This window comes from Leptosomus discolor, chromosome 2 (assembly GCF_034619465.1).
Source record: "Leptosomus discolor isolate bLepDis1 chromosome 2, bLepDis1.hap2, whole genome shotgun sequence".
Classification (NCBI taxonomy): Eukaryota; Metazoa; Chordata; class Aves; order Leptosomiformes; family Leptosomidae; genus Leptosomus; species Leptosomus discolor.
In genome coordinates, this window is record NC_141392.1 from 51,021,240 (window position 1) to 51,034,522 (window position 13,283).

Sequence of the window (13,283 nt, forward strand, 5' to 3'; positions counted from 1 at the left end):
AAATACAAAAGATAGTTGAAGTAGTTATAGTAGTATTCTTTAAGCGTAACCTTCAACCAAGTTAATTTAGTATTTATTGTAAAATAGTTGTTACAAAATTGCTATATATAGTTATGAATTATATGTGTTGTAATCTGAAGGATCCTTCAGACAGAACAAATTTATCTACAATTGTGACTGCTTGCTATTTAGTCTAGATAGCAAGTCAAGAATAAAGCAAGTAAAAAGCAGAATGAAAACATAAGACACTTCATGCTATACATCGTATTTGTCCTGCTTATACATCTATTTTTACAAGACACTGCTGTTAAGATTTCTTTGGAACACTGCCTTCACAATCTATAGTTTTTTTCTACTTTGCTTGTGCATTACTGACAAACTAATACTAAAAAAAACACACCCAAATTTTTTTTTTTTTTTTTTTTTTTGACCAGCTTTCTTTCATGAGTCCTAAATAACGGATTTGGGGCAATGGTATGATTCCTAGTATAAAAAAGGTTTCTTTACAGCATCTTACCAACAATGCGTAGCTACTAATCCTCAACATGCTCCCAAATTCCTTCTATTTGGTTTGTAAACTCACTGTAAGACCATTAAATCTCTTGTTTAGTAAGTGTACTTTGACAGGATGTCACAGTCTTAGCTGACACTGTGTCTTTTTGAGTTAGAAGTTATGAAGTGGTTTGTAGATGGAGTCAAAGCCTTTTTTTGGCTGGTATTAAAATAATCATAGAATCACAGAATCACTTACGTTGGAAAAGACCTTTAAGATCATCAAGTCCAACCATTAACCTAGCACTGACAAGTCCACCACTAAACCATGTTGCTAAGCGCCACATCCACGTGTCTATTAAATACCTCCAGGGATGGTGACTCAACCACTTCCCTGGGCAGGCTGTTCCAATGCCTGATAACCCTTTCAGTGAAGAATTTGTTCCTAATGTCCAACCAAAACCTCCCCTCCCCTTTTTATAGAGGGCGATAAGGTCTCCCCTGAACCTCCTTTTCTCCAGGCTAAACAATCCCAGTTCCCTCAGCAATTCGTCATAACACTTGCGCCTAATGTTACCCTACAATGTTGGGCTGTGGCAGCTGCTGAACAACATCGGCTTTCTTATCTAATTTCTGCCCTCAGTATTCTTTTACTTTCTGTTGTCTGATCCCTAGAAAATGTTTATGCCTGATAAATAAGTCTGAACATGTTTTCAACAAGCAAGCTTAATACTTAGACTTCATTTTAAAGCCAGTCTGTTTTTTGTATAGGCTTTAAGAAACCTTTGGAAACATATTAAGTTATATTTTTTACTGAAATGATTTTTTTTTTTCGGGTGCAAAGATGAAATATTAAACATAGCATTTACTGGAGTTTGTGAGAATTACTGTAGCTGAATTTTTTTTTCACTTCGCAAGTGCCCTGGTATCTTTGAGAGGCATTTTCAAGTTCAATCCTGTGTATCACAAAAATATCACAAAAATCTGACACAGTGCATGAGAAGAAATTAAGTCAATGGTCTTACGTGATTTAGGATGTTCATAATTTTTCAGATTTAGTAGTTGTCAAGCTACCCTCAAGGTCATTTTGGATAAAGATTTCTAGAGTAGTAGAGTAAATGATAAGGCAATAGCAAAAAAGAATTTCTGCATGTTTCAGGATAAAATAGCAACCGTTTCTTGATTTAACACTTGATTGTATTCTTACTGTTCTGTGGTAGAAACCGTGTGGAGAGGAAATTTTATTGTTTGTAAGTACACTCAGTCAATCACAATTCACATTGGTTGCAGTATGTAATACATGAGGAAAAAAATATACATTACACAACCATAAAGTTAACAATAAAATTTCATATGAAAAATCATCCTAATCCTCAAAACAGACTCGATAAATTCTCTATGAAGTTGTATGTTAAAAAGAAAAGGAAGATGTTAATAGCTTCAAAGATAAAATGGAAAAAAACTTTCCAGAATAACAAGATTTTCATCCTTGCTCACTTAGCCCATGATCTTCAATCATTTGTTAAAGTAACAATCTGGATAACCCATTTAGGAAACATGAGAATTAAAAATAAGCAGCATAAGGAGTTTCCTCAGTTACTAAAATTTCTTATTTCTTATAACAAACCCTAACACTATAGTCATGTGGCATGGGAATTTCAAACTAGATCTAGGTAATAAATGTTAAGGCCAGAAAGAACTATCCTGTTATGTGAGGACCACCAATCTTCTAGAATTACCTTTTTAAGAACTGTGATAAAGAATTACATAAAAAACCAGCTAAAATGCACAGATTTTATGCACGCAACCGAACAGGTACAAAATAGGGGAAAATGAAAGTACTACATGAGTTTTCAAACCCCAGCCTAAATGTAGATGATGGAAAATTACTGAGACAAATACATATATGATGAGCTGCGGAATTCTTCAAAAAGCCAAATGATTCTGAGATGTCTTCCAGATAAGATCTCTTTCCATCACCTTCAAAAGACTGAGAAATGTCAATCTAGTAAGAAATCCTTATGCATTATTTGCAAGGAAAACTAGCACTTTTAAATGGAATTGCTTAAAAAATATTTTTGTTATGGAGGTTTTGATGCCAAATTCTGCCAAATTTTTCCACAGAAAACATTTGCTTTTCAGTGGAAAACTGAACAGCAAATATTTTGTTATTTGAAGTTTCATCTGTGTAAAACGAAAATGTTGATTTGGAAATTCAGTTACCGTGGCTCACTGAAGTTACAGCTTCACACTTCATTTTGTTTACACCTTTCACGAGGCACTCAGTGACTAAGCAGTGATCAGTGCAGGTCCTGAATGAGGAGTATAATGGGGAATTTAACGTAGGTGAAAACTCAGGCTACAGTGAATGAGAGCATGAGGCATCAAAATTAAACTTGAACTGCAGACAAATATTTTCTGGTATCAATTGATGATTTGGTTTGTTTCATTTTCACCCTAAGACCAAAAACAGTTTGCAGTGTTCAATTTTTTAAATAGAAAGACTACAATTTTTGTAAAAAAACATGTAGTTGAAAACTTCAAAAGTTTTTATAAGATTCCTCTTTAGCAGACTAAATTTTTTCAGGGAAGGAGACAGATAAGCATTATGCAATTATTAAAGAGACTTTTATATCTTTTAAAATAAGGAAAATTGTTTAATATCACATTGTCCTCACTGTGGCCACTTTTCTCTTGAATCCTCCTATTTCATTTCCCTTGAATGCATGCATCTTTTGTGGAGAGAATAAATTTTGAACTTATTCCCAGTAGCTCCCCAGATGATCTTTCCCAAATATGTTTTGATACATACGATTTCATAAGCACTTGGCCAAAAAATTGCAACAAATGCTGTTAAAAAATGGAAAGATGTTTAGATATATACTACAGAGAGAAAATGAATATAGAAATCATGTGTCAGTAAAATGTATACAGTGTGTGTACAGCAGTGAAAAACACAATGCAGTAAAAAGAAATTGGAGTGTTACACATTTATCCAAGGTTGTGAAAAATTGTACAAAATATTTGTGTTATAGACAGTCAGTAAACACTTGATTAGAAACTCTATCATAACACATAAAATGAAGCAAGAAGAGCTAGACTTGAATGTTAGCTTTGGCATTTCTTACCTTTTCCTGAATGCTTAATTTAGCTTTCAAAGAGAAAATAACAGTGAACCTAATGTGATGTATAAGTAGAAATTCTTAAGATAAAAACAGGTGTTTGGAGGTTGTGAGTTCCTTGGTTTTGTTTTTGTTTTCAAAAACATAACTCCTAGCTGAAACAGAAGTTTCTGGATTAGATGCAGACACTAGTATTTGAATGTTCTGATCATAAATGTCTAATGTAGTTCGCCTAATTCTCAAATCAGAAAAGTCAAAAGGGGATCTCTCAGCTAGTATGGTCCTGTCAAAGCTGAGATTTTCATGTGCTAATTGCATCAGCATTGGGATGGCCAGGTGATATTATAACAAGAATACATATTTTTATTGGTGTGTCTAAAAAGGAGGATGATGGATGTGCAATATATAAAAAGGAATCAATAGTCCAAAGCTATGTGCCTCACAAAATCAACTTTGTTCCCTAGAGTGTTCTCCAAAAACTATGAAAAAAGCAGTCTTGAAATGAGATGAAATGATATAACAGAATAATAACTGAAGGACCCGAAGCACTTTAATCACCTAAATATTTCGGTGGTTTAACCACAGCGCAGTATTTATGCTCCTGCCAGTATCATTCCATTACATGGGGCTTTAATCTGTTTTCCTTGAGGGCACAAGAGAGATGCCACAAGGAAAATTGTCATCCAGACAAGGAGTTCCCTCTCTCCCTAGACCCTGTCTCTCCATTACCTGTTTTTTTATATTATTATTTTTTTTATATAAAAACAGAAAGGCAGGGGCTGAACCAATTTCTGTGATTTTGGCAACTTCACACTGACTTTCACAGAAACAGTCTTCTCAGAACAGAAATCCTAATTGAGCACACAAATTAAAAATATCTGTAACAAACAAACATAATTCATTTAGAATTATTAAATGAACACATTTCAGATGTATACTGAAAAAAATAAATATGCTACCTTAATAAATATGACAAGTAGAAACCATATGTTCTCTCAAACTTAGGCACATTTGTTTGCAAACATACATAAAAAGAGAAGAATTATGCAGAAAACAAGTATTTTCTCAGAATTATTTAACGTGTGCTCTGAAAGTAGTTCTAAATAAAGCTGACAGTGCCAGTACAACTGAAGAAATCACTTCTCAGTCCCACTAGATGCAAACCAACTACCTGAAAAACGTAGAAATGAATTACCAAGAAGAAAGGGTAAACCCCTAACTGGAAGGGTAGCAGTCAAATTTTTAACAATCTAGATTACTTGTAAGGGGGAGATCCAAAGAAAGCTTTAACATCTAGAGAGGAAACATAGGTGTCTTGGCTCTTTGCAAATCGAATCAGGAGCCTCAGAAGGGCAACAAAGAAGTCCATAGGGAGCTGCCTGCAGCAGATCAATTAAAAATGAGAAGTGCAGATGCACATCTGAAATTCTATTCCTCCAAAGCTTAGGGGGCTTTAATCAGAATTGCAGAATGGATGGCGCAGTCTTGATCTACCTGGGGCAGATGGGGAATTGTGAACCTATGGAGATGTAATCTCACCAAACCGGGGTGTATGCTGAACTCATTGATTCTGCGGGCAGTACTTTATTAGATAAATCTATGTCAGTCTGCACCATTCTTCATGCATTTTATTTTTTAAAAGATAGAATCAGAGAATAGTTTAGGTTGGAAAAGACCTTTAAGATCATTGAGTCCAACCATAAACCTAACACTGTCAAGTCCACGACTAAACCATGTCCCAAAGCACCACATCCACACACGCTCCAGCACCTCAATGTCTTTCTTGTAGTGAGGGGCCCAAAACTGAACCCAGTATTCGAGGTGCGGCCTCACCAGTGCCGAGTACGGGGGCATGACCACTTCCCTACTCCTGCTGGCCACACTATTTCTGATACAGGCCAGGATGTGGTTGGCCTCCTTGGATAACCCAACACCAAACAAGTCAGAAATAAAGCTTCAAGCAAAATAAATTAAAATCACTATGCCTGCTGTGTTTTAATATTAATGTTGTAGCTGCACATTAGATCTGCTCAAAGCATGCCTACAAGGTAGGCTTCTCAGGTAAGTCAAGCTCCTCCTTGTCTCATTTGGATACTTGCCTGCTGATATTAAACATGCAGAATAGACAGACTTACAGATGCTACTGTAATTCTGCATAAATCCAGTACTGAATGTCCAAATCTCCAAACTTGGGATTTCCAAAGGTAATTATTTCCCATAGGAACACAAATCCCCCAAAAGCATTAAACCAAAGCATGATATCAACTCTTAACTTTAAGAAAATGATGTTTCACTGACATACATACCCACACTCCTGGAACTTTGTAAAAGTCCTGATTAATTGTTAAACAAAATGTTGATTAAGGCCTACAACCCCTTTAAGGTTATGCCCATTTTACAGATCTTTACACTGAAGCACAGGAAGAATTTGATGTTTCCACTATTTCACTTGTCCATGAATTTCCTGTTAATTCAGAGGTCCTGACTCTCACCTCTATGCGTCACCCAATGGATAAGCCTCCTTTCCTTGGGTCAACATACTTAAAAAATTAAAAACTGAAAAAGGAAAAAAAAATATTGGATGCAATGTACATCCTCTTACATGGGAAGCTTTTAATTTTTCTTTTATCAAGAATTCAAGATGCCGAATTAATTAGGCTATTAACACATTAAAAGTAAGTGCTAAGTGTTAACAACATCAGTTTAATCACTGCTGAGTCAGTTTTATTTTACATTGACTGATGCTGTATTTTCAGCTAAGAAATTATAGATAGTAATTAGAAATTACCCAGCAATTATGATGTGATAATTCTCTAAATGTGTTATAAAGTACCTGACAGGGTTTTGACTATACATTAAAAGTTTACTATATCATCAGCCTACAATCACATGCTTTGTATTAAAGATACTCAAGCAACAAGTGCTCTGATATAGATGGGTCTTGGTACTTTCTAATTTCCATACTTCAGGGTTCCCGTGGGTTTTTTGTAACTCCATATGCAAGAATGATCACTGAAACAAGTCTGGATTGGCCAGTGTGCAACAAAATATGTGAGACAACGGCTGTTAACTGTTGAGAAGCTCTTTCCTGTCAACCCATATTCAATTATTATATAAAACATTATTTTGGGAAAGCTGTGCTTTCAAGATGAGACTTTTGACAAAAACAAAACAAAACAAAACAAGAGTTTTTTAAAAAGACCTTTTAAAAGACCATGGGCTGATCTCATAGAATAAAAATATTTTGATGTTCTTAAAAACATTCAAGTATATTTGTTAAATAAACATTCTTCGAACTATAATTCATAGGAAGCCTGTTGAAATAGTATAATTCATTACACTTGGGAATGACAAAAGTATATTTGCTTGCAAAATATGCATAGGAATGTGAAAAGTGTCACAATGAAGCATAAGAACAATTTGAATTTAGTACACAGTTTATATTACTGTTTTGATATGACTAGTATACTAACATGCCTTATTTTATCTTATTTATTTATAAGTAACCTTATGCATTATGTGGGAATTAATTAATTTTGTGGGAATCTCCATTTTCTGGTTAAAAAAAAAAAAAAAGATAAAGCATCTAATCTTAGTAGCAGGAGAAACCTGAGAAAAGTTGCCTGAGAATAGTCTGAAATCTCGAAGTTCAGAGGATAAATGAAGAGTACCTCAAATATATTACTTTGTAAAAGCTGATGTTCAAGCCACCCATTTTTTTTTAATCTGAAACATGTTTTTTGAACACAGAGTTGGCAAACTATATTTTAGAACAGGACTGACATTCTTTGTGAAGGACCTTTTGGATTTCCTAGTGGAAGGAGAAACAGTTGAAATGTTCTGGACAAGAGGGTTTCTTTATAGCTTATTCAATCACATTAAAGGATAATTGCTGCTTCTTATTAATATCCATGAACCACTCTGAGGAGCATCGCTGCCTCTGGAATACACAAATGGTTCTGAAAATACTTCAACTCCAATACAGGGAATACTTTTATCTATCGGCACAGTCTCTTGATTCTGCAGCCAAACACTTAAGTTCTGCTTTTTCCTTGAGAGTCTACGCAGTACTACTGTATTTTGTAAAAATAGAGTTCTCCAAAGTACAAGCAGCACCTTTCAGACAAGAGAATGTTTTTTCCCAAGTGAAGTTCAGGTGCTGTAAAGCATGCAGTTAAATTCTGCTTTGTGGCTTCACACTGCATTGACTGCTACGATTCAGCCACATCAGTTATTCTCAGTCATATCTCTAAAACTTTATTTCAAAGGCCTGACTAGATAGGTAGAGACTGTCAGAAGTTTATGTTAGCTTTAAGTTACTGATATTGTCAAAGCATTTTTATTGCAGCCAAAAGAAACTCAGGATTCAGTCTGCCCTGTTACCACTGTTTGCCTTACAGTGACTGAAACAAGTCACACACAAAATTACCAGGCTGGTGAGGTACCTTCCACAGGGCAGTGCCACCCCATACTTCTTCATCTGAGGCATGTGAAACCTAACAATATTTTCTTTTCGTCTATTCTACTTTATTTTATCTGCAAAGCTGCTCTTGGTCTCTACCAAATATTATAAATTGATGACACAAAAATATTTTTGTGTACATGGGTTGATGTAGTTCAGCTGTTAAGACTGCTCGGATTTGACAGCATAAAATAGCCGTTAAACTAAATCAATGAAATTTTCATTTACCTGTCAGGTAAATTATACAAGAGAAATTTGCTATTCATAACTGTCTAATCTTTTTAATAAACAGGTTTCTGTTTCAGACAGTGTTATGGTATACATATACCCTAATAGCATATTCTGGGCTCTGAAGAGTCTCTTTTCTTTCCTTTTCTTTTTATCTCCTGCCTGCTTTCACAAAAGAACAAACTTATTCTATTTGTTTTTAAACTGTATTTACCTCAGATAAGTCACAGATTTATAAAAGGCAGCTTAGAAAATAAGGCACCCAAAAAGAAAAGCTTTTGTGATGAAGAAAAAGACTATTTCCATCTTAGTCTACACATATTTTCCTTTCCCTCTTCACAAGGCTGAAATGAGTTTCATAAGAGTACATTTAACTTACATATTTAAATGAAAACTACGGTGGCATTACGGGTTTCATAATGGATTTAGTAAGCATTATTGTAACTTTTTTTGGTTTCTTACATTATATAGTAGCACATTTGTATTATAGTCCATATGTTGGAGAGCTTGCTTAGAGACTGCTAGTCCCCTCTCAGTCTGCAGAGATTAGACGAAGAGCTCCTACATCTCAGGAGTATTCCCCAGTCACTGGAATGAAATAATGTTCCCTTATCTTGCTCTCCTGCCAGCATTACAACACTGGCTACCAGTTTCAACAGAAAGCTTCAACCCATTTTCAGAGAACACCACGGCCCATCAGTGAGGATGCTCTCACTGTCTCCACCAATAAAGACACTAGTGGTAGTATCACCAACAACAGAAATTTGCTTTAATGTCTTAATGCTCTGTAACAGAGCACTCGGGAACCCAGGTGGAAAGAAATGTCTACTGCAAGTCAGGGCATAAATTCAGACACACCAAGTAGGCTTTGTGCCCCCCAAAGCACCTTGCTCACTACAAAGACTCTTCAGAAGTTCATTGAGCTCTCTCCTCTGGCTTTCAGACAGACTACCTTAGGAGGCTTGGATCTTTCCTCTGCTGTTTGTAACTTAGGTTGTATTGATTTATTTTTACCTGTAGCTTACAAATCAGATGGGTGAGCATGTTTCAGATGTTTTCAATACTTAAAACTTTTAATTTATTTTTCATCAACACTCTCCTTTATTTTTTAAAAAAAGTTATAAAAATTACCAATAGTAAAGTCACCTGTACATAAGAAATACAAATGGATAGAAAATGGCAGAATTTGCCCATATCCAACCAACACAGCTCCTTCTCCATTTCTGTAATTCCAGAGATCCAAATTACAGAACATATGCCTGGCAATTGCTTACCTGAACTATGTCTGTTTTGTGGCCCACAAACTCTAATGATAAAATATATTGCCATATATTTTGTTAACCATAATGTAATGTAAATGCTGTTAACCAATCATCCAATTGTTGGTTAACAGCAATTCCATTTATACTGTGTGTTCTCATGCACTTACAGGGAATTCAGAAAATAAAATCAAAATTATTTCTTTGATATATGAAACTGGAAGAAAAATGTACTTCACTGAAAGGAATTATGCAGAAGAAGTCAATAGAGACTTTATGAAGTATTGACCAAAAATTTTTTAATAAATATTTCTATTATGGGTGTTAAGAATTTAAAATTAAATACCTAGGTTATCTTCTGTTCTGAAAGGTCAGTAGTCCTTTACCACTTTTGCTGGTATTATGCGGTTATCAAGTCAATATAATCATTATGAAGACACCCATTTTGAGACGCAAGCATTTTTGGGAAACATCATAAGATAGGAAAAGACATCAGTATCAGAACCTTTTAATTTAGAAAAAAAGGACTATGTTTTCAAAATAATGACAGGGTGATTTGGAGGTAACAGAAGTAGAAAAAAGTGGAAATGTCAAAAGTACAATGGAAAAGCGAAGAAACATATGAGAAACTGTGTTTATGTGAATAATCAATTTTCTGTATACAATTAAAAAGAACGCGTTAACAACTCTGCATAAAGGAACACTTGAGGCTGGTTAAGAAGCACTTTGCCAGCAGGATGAATAGGAGCAAGGAGATATCATCTTTAAGCACCAAAGACATCATATCACAAAAAAGAGGATTTACAAAGTTCAGAGCCTCCCTTGCTAATCCAGTAAAAATCTGTACTGGGAATCACAGTCAGCTGCACTAAATGGCTGCCTACAGGGAAAGTCATAAAGGCTATCTCCTTTTTCATCACAGAATGCCACTTGAAGACAATGACAACCAAACAACACTGTTACTGACTGTGAAATTGGCTGTGTAGCCTCAGTATAGGGAAACGGATGGGAGTTTGGAAAGAATTGCCTAGACTTAAGTGTGATAGAACCAAGAGCTTCTGAAACTATCGTTGTTCTGAGCTCAGGTAACACTAGGAACTCTGAACAATGATTTATCAATTTTATTCGCTGAAAAACAACTCAAGAGACAAGCATGTGACAAGCTGAAGCTAAGACTATATTCTATATTTGTTTTATTAAATACCTGTTTCCGATATCCTAACATTAAGATTTTACCAATGCAAGTTTTTTACTGTTTATTTATAAGCCGGTCTAATATTGTGAGCAGAATTATGATTCAGACAAATCAGAGGTATGTCGTATAAATAAATTTTCTGAAGAACCTATATTCCAGATAATTTCTAAACTCAATGGGAATTAAGTATTTTCTGCAAGTCTGCTAGGGACCAGTGTATGAAGAACATAAAGATGGATATTTTAGATAATAGCAAATGCCTGTCTTGTCCAGAAGTGTCTCTCAAAGGAAGATGACTTGGCAACGTGAATGTAGGACAAGCATTTATGGTACTTCACAAAATACTTTCTCAGCTCCCACCATGTTGTGATTTAGGAATGTCATGAGCCAGAGGTGATCCATATGTTTTACTGAACAAGGAATACAGTCTTTTTATGACATTTTGGAGCCTCCACCGAACCCATGTAAATTTTTGGTATAATAATTTAAGGTTAGGAATTCCAGAGCTTCACGTCACACTCATTGCACGAAGAATCACTCTGGTTTGTTCTGAACTGGTCACAGGTAACTTGACCTTAAGTAAGTTGACCTTGATGTCTTATTAATACTTTTATTTTTTTTTAAACGTTCCCTTGACTATAAGCTTGTTTAGTGTGAGAGTGGTATTCATAGATGCTGAATTCGGGAAAGAGTTCCTTTCAGCAGGTAGATACTGATCTAGTGAGGTGGCAATGACTAAAACATGGGTCCTTCCAGAAACCTTAATTCTGGACAAACTTCCATAGTGTCAGACTTAATAGACCGCAATTCACACAGCTCCTGGAAGATATACCACAGTTCCTCCTTTCTCAAGCTATACATAAAAGAAGGAAGAAGAGTGTACACTCCACTCACCCCATCATGCACCTGTATGAACAGGCATTGGAGAAAATAGCCTGGATCAGCCTCCACACTTTCTTACAACCGGGATCAAAAACCTGCACCTCAGTTGCCTATTAAGCATACGGGAGATAGAGGGAGCATATATTTCCTGTCAATCACCAGTGAAGGAGGAATGAAATATAAGCTTTTTGAGGCAGGAGGAGACAGGGGAAGAATCTTTCCCTATCATCCACCTGCAAGTACTGAGTAAGTTGAACAGTTTCACATGGTAGGCCTTTCAAATATTATCCATTTCATTGCTGGTAACACTGAACTTTCAGAATCTTTATTCCTAAAAAAATGATGCTTTAATAAAATCTACAATTTTGAACTATTACTTTTAATTTCTTTTTGGTTTTTTAGTTCTTAAATTCCAAATATCAAGATTTAGTGTAGTTTGATATGGCCACAAATTCACATAGCACAGATGCCATGCAAAATGAAAATATGTTTTATTTTGCTCAGAATTCAATCAAAACTTAGAATGTGTTTAATGCCTTGTTAAGCTACGCATCTGGTTACACATGAGCTTTCTCTATTACTCACCTGAAATCACTGCAGAAAAGCCTAGTCAAGAGAATTTATGGGCTACTTCAGGCTGAAATTTGGAAAAAAGCATGTATTGTATATTCATTAATCAATGAGAGTCCTTCTTTTTACAGTCTTGTTTTGTGCCCGATACTGAAACAGGATCTGTTAAGGAGGAATCTCCTAATTCATAAGGAGCCCTACTGAAATTACTTAAGTTCAACCTACAGATTTTATTCATAACCTTTCATCCCACGACTTCTAGAAAGCCACAACCGTCATATGAATTACATTGTATTCGTGGAATTCCATATGTTACTGCAAGTTTCTCCCGAAGTAAAACAGAGTCACAGACATATATGTATTTAAAGGGATCTAAAATCTAAACGTCATTTAAGTCTCCAAGTCAGTCTTTTTGGACAGGCATTTTACAATCTGAGGCGAATCTTGTACTCACTAAAGAGTACGTATAAGATAATACATTCTGTAATAACGCAAACAGAAAGTATAATAGGAAGCAGTCCTATAGATAAGTATCAAAATGCCATGAATGTAACGAAAAACCTCTTTTGCAACATTGTGAGGAATTAATTCCTTTTGATCTATATGGCTGCATGTCAGTAAGAGAAACGTTAAAGTCAGTAACTTGGTAGATAGTTGAACAGGTAAGTACAGATAGATTTACTACAGAAAAATATTTTGAAGATTAGTTTGGCAAAACCAAGATACATCACATTGATTTCAGCTGGTGACTGTGGTGTAAATGCATTCACAGCATACAGTTCTCACAGTACTCGTGGTACCAGTTATTAAAGACCGAAACTGGCAATAGAGGTTTGCATTACAAAGAAAACAACATACTCAACTCTAGATACAAATTAGTTCTAAATTTCTCTGTAATAAAACCCGCTAAGTGAGCAGTAATAACTACAAATGTCACTGTTTTGCTAGCTATTATATAGCTTGAAATTTTTCTACAAGAAGGAGTTCTCTTGACCCTCAAATTAATTAGTTTGATTGCTACTTTTATTTTTATTCTTTCCTAAGCCTGCTAGTAGCAGTGAATCGCTTGTGAA

The 13,283-nt window shown here is 35.2% G+C and overlaps 1 protein-coding gene across 1 annotated transcript in view; it reads right to left on the reverse strand.

Annotated features, from left to right (window-relative positions):
• Positions 1–13,283, reverse strand: part of PACRG (parkin coregulated) — a 239,031-nt gene that overhangs the window by 86,158 nt on the left and 139,590 nt on the right. The window lies entirely within an intron of this gene.